Genomic DNA, 6,000 nt, shown 5'->3' on the forward strand with positions numbered 1-6,000 from the left:
AGAAAAGTATAGAGAATAGGTTGTTATATTACATAGAATAAGTACAGAAAGCAATTGTAAAATCTTTAAAGTAAAAGACATGGTTCTCCTACAGAATTGCATTATTTTGAAACTTATTTCACAACAGTAAAAAGCTTGCTCACTTTGAGTAGTATTAGTACAGAGCTATAGTCCTGTCCTGATTAAAATCAAAACCAAATCAAGAATGGCCATCCCCTTTTTCCCCCCTCATAAAATACATCTTCATTTTTAATACACAAATGATTTTAAGAGCTCTAAATTACCTTGCAGAACAATGTTTTTCTAAGAGTATAATTTTAATGATAAAGTAGCAAGCAATCTGTGTGTTAATATATTGTGCTTCAATGATTGGTGTTGCAGATGAAGAACAAGGTTAACACTTCTCTCAAAGTGTTTCTATTTCACATAAGTATCACTTGTATCTGGTGTTCAAAGTAATGCTTTATTCATTGCTCCCTGTACAGTACTGATTGACCTTGTAGATTAGTCTTTATGATATTGTATAAAATCTTATTGTAGTGAAGGAGAATTATATCTAGAGTGTTCTATCATTCCCCCTTTGTTTCAAATTCATGACAATTCCTTTTTATTCTGACCCTTCACTACACAACCTTGGTGTGTGGGAGCTCTCCAGTTTCAATTGTTTTATCAGTTAAGAAGGAAGAGCTGATTTAGTAATGTAATCACTAGATAAAATTCGTGAAGATAGAGAAAATGGATCATTCAAGATCCAGGACCCCCATCACAGAGTTCTATATATATTTATATAGTTTCTATTTTAAACTTTTCTGCAGTCTTTCATTTTGCACCTTTCAGGTGATGAACCTTTTTCTTTCAGTAGTCTGAATGAGATCTTCAAGTCAAAGGTCAGAAATATTATGCACATACACGACTGTTTATGCAGCAGTTTTCTTCTTTTGCCCTTATCTTTCTTCATCCTCCCTACATCAGGTTAATGACTGGTACCAGATATTTTTAAGAACAGAGACAATTCTGAAAACAATAATGGTCTAATGCAAAACATCTGAGAGAATGATATAGTACACACATACATCATGGGCAATGAAGGGTAATGCAAAGGATGTTTGCATCAAAGTGTGTTTTTAACCCATCATCCTTCATGTTTTTGACCTTCTTCAGCCAGTTCTGCATTCACAAATTACTCTGAATAGTACAAATGTACAGAATATTTCCATTCCTGTTACATTACTGAAGTAAGAGAGAATCAGATTTACAATGTTTCTTTGAAGTTGATTTCTGTTTGAACACAGCTCACTCCAGCATGCTTACCAAGTCTGGAAGTATACCTTAGTACTCACACAACACTTATGTCTCCATGTTTCATTTACAGTGTTTTAAAACAGGGTGAAAAAATAAATCACGAAGATTCACTCAAGGCCCACACTGTCCCTTCTTTCAGTTACTATGTAAATCTCATGACTAAATCTCAAGTCCATTACAGGGAAAGCTCTTGTAAAGTGATGAAGTTAATAAAAATATTCTCAACTAATCCACACTTAAGTCATTAGTTTCACTCTTTGCCACCCCAGCATTTCCTAGTAGAAAACAGCCTTCCTGTTCAAAGAGCAATAGCGCTACAAAACCTGCCATTTCTCTGGCAATAGAGGTACCCAGAAGCTAGGCATATTTGTACAAGACCTGCTATTCTCAGTCTGGAGCAGAAAGAGCTTCAGTGACCTCTTCTCAGAAGAGATTTGATCTACCCCAGATTCTCCCCAGCACTTCCTTGGGCAGTGGGGGGTGGGAAGATGGAGACACCCTCTGTAAGACCTGACATTCTTCAGAGAATTTTTCACTTCAAAATCTTATTAGTTTAAATACTCACTCTGGAGTTCCTAGTTTCCTTTTTATCATTATTATTTATTTTTTAATTTTATAAGGCTAAAAGACTGTTTTAATCTTTTTGAAACAAAAGGTTATTTAACAAATATATGTCAATTAAGCTGACGTTTAGTAAAGATAAAACTTTTCACATTAAAACTTCGATCTGATATCAGAGCATATCAAGAAATGTTTACTTTCCTGTCCCTATTGCTTGTAATTTACCAATCAATAACGAATGTTTTCTTTGTGTTGCCTACACTCAGTACAAAACAGTTGTCCAAGAGCTTCTTCCTCAAATGCTGCCAGGCATATGAAACCTCATCCTGTGCTCTAGGAATTCAAATAAATGGATATAGCTCTGAACACACAACCACAGAAGAAAACCCATTCCTTGATTATAAAGGAAGATGTGATGAATATTTATATCCTAGACCTTCTTTAGCTTGTAGCAGTGCACAACCCTATCCACAGAATCTGAGAAAAGCCATGAGAGTCATCTGCATTCATATGAGCAAAGTCTTAGTTTAGAAATATTTATGATTTGAACATATTTTGTTCTGTGCTTGCAAAGCACTTGGAATGCAAGCCTTCAAGTGTTTTATTAGATAAAACCAAGGATTTTTTTTTAAAGAAACATATGCTTCTTTTAATTATTTCATCAGGAATTTCCACGATCTTCACAAAATAGAACCTGCGGAATAAACAACCAAGGGAAAAGCAACTAGAACATCTGCCCTTAATGCACAGATCAGTATCTATTACATCACAGTCCACTGAAACCTAGCCATTCACATCTGTTCCACAGGAATACTTACAGGATAGCTAATCACTCAAACACTTTTTCAAACACATACATACTCAGAGCACCTGCTCTACCCCCACCAAGGCTAATGCTTCAGCTTTTCAGAGATGCTTTCTGAAAATTTTATGCATAGATAAGTCATGAATAAGCACGGTACCTAAGAGTCAGAAGGGTTAAATCTACAAACAGGTAAAACTGACAGTCAAAACACAAGGTATTACTCACATTTTTTGAAGGAAAGTTGTTTTATAGAAAACGTAATAGTTGATAAAATGCCTTCAGTCAACAGCATTACTAGCAACTCAGATTACATTAATAATGGCAAAAGACAACAATTTAATAGTAAGAAATGCATAAAGCAAGACTTTCCATTTAGAATGAGAAAAAAAAAAATTGACAAGACACGCTACAATTATTTTTAAGAGTACAAGAGAACGTTACTCTGAACTCAGGGGAAAAATTAGGTCTTTGTTGACAGTTTTTTAGATTTCAGATCTTTTAGACTTGCATTTTTTTACTTAATTTTAGCTTGTGCTTCTAGCAGTAATTCTGCAAGCTAGAAGTACAAGGTAAAAAGAAATAAAATTATTTGATACAACTCTACATGACCTTTTATTATTTCAAGTCTTCTAGTTTGTAATATTAGCACAACAAATTTTAAGTAGCCTTACTTCAGAAATCAATAACCCAAACATGCCAATTAGTTTAAACACATTAAGGTTAGGGAATCCCCAGTAAGTTTAAAATATTAATGAAACAAATCAACTAACTATAGTCAGGCATGACTGGTCTGCTCACTAGATCCTCATCCACTTTCATCTTAGAGAAGTAACCAATTTCAGTAGTTTGTGCACACGGCTTACAAAACACTGAATAAATATTTAACAGCAAACTGTCTTGGTTATGAAATATTTATGTTGTTGCAGGCCAAATTTTTAATGCTATTGTAATAACAAATAATTTTGAACTGAGTAGCACTTGAAGTAACTCTTGGAGGAATACACTTAAAAACATTTTAGTTTATAGGTAAAGATAACAGAATGATTGATATTATGCTAATTGCTTAGGTTTAAATAGGATTAAATGAAAGAAAAAGGGCTACTACACTAGCTAGATCCCATTCTATAACAGGTACTGTCAGAGCATGCAGACAACAATGCAATTATTTAGGTAGCATAGTCTGAACACTTGAGAAGTCTAAAAGTTTGAAATAACTGCAATAATGAAATGAAAGCTTTCACAGTCGCATTTTCCCCCTTATCTCTGGAAGGGAGCTGCTCTCAATTACAGCTTTACCCTCAGGGAGGCTATTAGGTCGTATAACAGTAAGAAATGTATTTTTCTATGGTTAAGTCTTAAAATTAAAGAAGCATTTAGCTTCCTCCCTTGTCAAGGATAGAATAAATTAGAGTAGTATTTATAATTTGGATGTCCCCATTTCTCATTTTCTATGTTTTAAAAGTCACATATAATAAATTACCAACATGACAGACAGGAGAGCATAGTAACCACACTTGTGAAATAACAACTCCACCTATCTCTCCCATGTTTTAAAAGAAAATATTTCAGATTTCCTTAGGTTGTTAACTACCTTCATCTTCTGGTTTCCTTAACTTACTAAATGCTTTCTGTTAAGCTCAATGAAAGCAAATATTAATGTTACTATACAGAGCTCTTTTTAACAAATACATATACAGTACATTCACTTTTCCAAGCTTCCAGTAACATTGAGGAAAAGAAGTCAAAGTGGCCTAGTAGGAGAGCTGAAACGAAATAAGTTAATGAAACAATCATCTTCCCTTACCAATTGCCGGGATGCTCTAATCTTCAACACTGATGGTGATCAAGAGACAGAACTAATAAATAAGAAAAGCTCCTCCTCCCATGTAGGCACAAAAAAAAAAAACCTTTTTTTTTTTTTTGGAATTATTAAGTTCTATATGGAGCAACTTATTGTTCTTCTTGCATGTCTTCTGAATTTAGTGCACGACAATGTCAGGAAAAAACAAGGAAAAACTTTCTTCACTAAGAAAACAAGCCAGGAGACAAGGCTAACCACAACACATCCAGCAGCAGTGTTTTCACCACCAAGGTGTGGGTGGAGAGCCCAGGATATCTGATCTGAGCAATTAAGGCCTATTGGTACACACTGGGCCTTGCAAATGAGTTAGTTGAAGCTGATATGATTCCTTGAGGTAGAGAATAATTGGCTAACCTGCATGTTTCAACACAGCTAGATAATGTCTTCCCTGAGGAAATCATTGATTACTCTTACTATACTTGGGTTGTCACAGTTATTACTAGATTTTCTCTGGCTTATAGAAACTTATTCATAAATGGCATAGTCATTTCTTTAAGTTTCCAAATAAAGCTGAGTAAAAGAAGTGAAAATACACAGCAAGGTAGGAGTCCTGAAAGGAGGCACATGACACAGACAGATTCTTAATGATATGGCATGTGTATGACTGGTTCAAAACATTTAAAAAAAAAAAAAAAAAAAAAAAGAAGTTACAACTAGAACTGCACATTCTCCTGTTTGATAATGACAAAATTTACATTTGTTTACAGTCAAGTGAGTAGATCACAATAAATGTTGAAAACTGCAGCAGCAACACCTGCTCTCAGGAATTTTCATATATGTTCATCCACCAAACTGTACATTTAGAAGGATATTTAAGAAATTTCTTCTGAATGGTGGTATGCAACAACCTTCTTATTTATGTAATCTGCTTCAAAATAAATAAATAAATAAATAAATAAATGGTCACGCTTCAATTTATGATGGATCTGATCATTCTATTGTTTAAAAGAAGAAAAAAAAATCTCACACAGAATCACAGAATTTCTAGGTTGGAAGAGACCTCAAGATCATCGAGTCCAACCTCTGACCTAACGCTAACAGTCCCCACTAAACCATATCCCTAAGCTCTACATCTAAACGTCTTTTGAAGACTTCCAGGGATGGTGACTCCACCACCTCCCTGGGCAGCCTGTTCCAATGCCTCACAACCCTTTCAGTAAAGAAGCTCTTCCTAACATCTAACCTAAAACTTCCCTGGCGCAACTTTAGCCCGTTCCCCCTCGTCCTGTCACCAGGCACGTGGGAGAACAAGCCAACCCCCACCTCTCTACAGCCTCCTTTAAGGTATCTGTAGAGAGCGATAAGGTCGCCCCTGAGCCTCCTCTTCTCCAGGCTGAACAAGCCCAGCTCCTTCAGCCGCTCCTCGTAGGACTTGTTCTCCAGGCCCCTCACCAGCTTCGTCGCCCTTCTTTGGACTCGCTCAAGCACCTCGATGTCCTTCTTGTAGCGAGGGGCCCAAAACTGAACACAG

At 35.7% G+C, this 6,000-nt stretch overlaps 2 long non-coding RNA genes across 2 annotated transcripts in view; one reads left to right on the forward strand and one right to left on the reverse strand.

The window, feature by feature from the left end:
* LOC140002969 (uncharacterized) overlaps positions 1 to 4,694 on the forward strand; it is a 158,320-nt gene extending 153,626 nt beyond the window's left edge. The window contains exon 6 of the long non-coding RNA XR_011810799.1: positions 4,652 to 4,694. This is a non-coding gene — a long non-coding RNA (uncharacterized lncRNA). The remainder of the gene's footprint in view (positions 1 to 4,651) is intronic.
* Positions 1 to 5,142, reverse strand: part of LOC113844204 (uncharacterized) — a 143,687-nt gene extending 138,545 nt beyond the window's left edge. Inside the window, exon 1 of the long non-coding RNA XR_011810800.1 lies at positions 4,473 to 5,142. This is a non-coding gene — a long non-coding RNA (uncharacterized lncRNA). The remainder of the gene's footprint in view (positions 1 to 4,472) is intronic.
* Positions 5,143 to 6,000: the final 858 nt, after the last annotated feature.

This window comes from Anas platyrhynchos, chromosome 7 (assembly GCF_047663525.1).
Source record: "Anas platyrhynchos isolate ZD024472 breed Pekin duck chromosome 7, IASCAAS_PekinDuck_T2T, whole genome shotgun sequence".
NCBI lineage: Eukaryota > Metazoa > Chordata > Aves > Anseriformes > Anatidae > Anas > Anas platyrhynchos.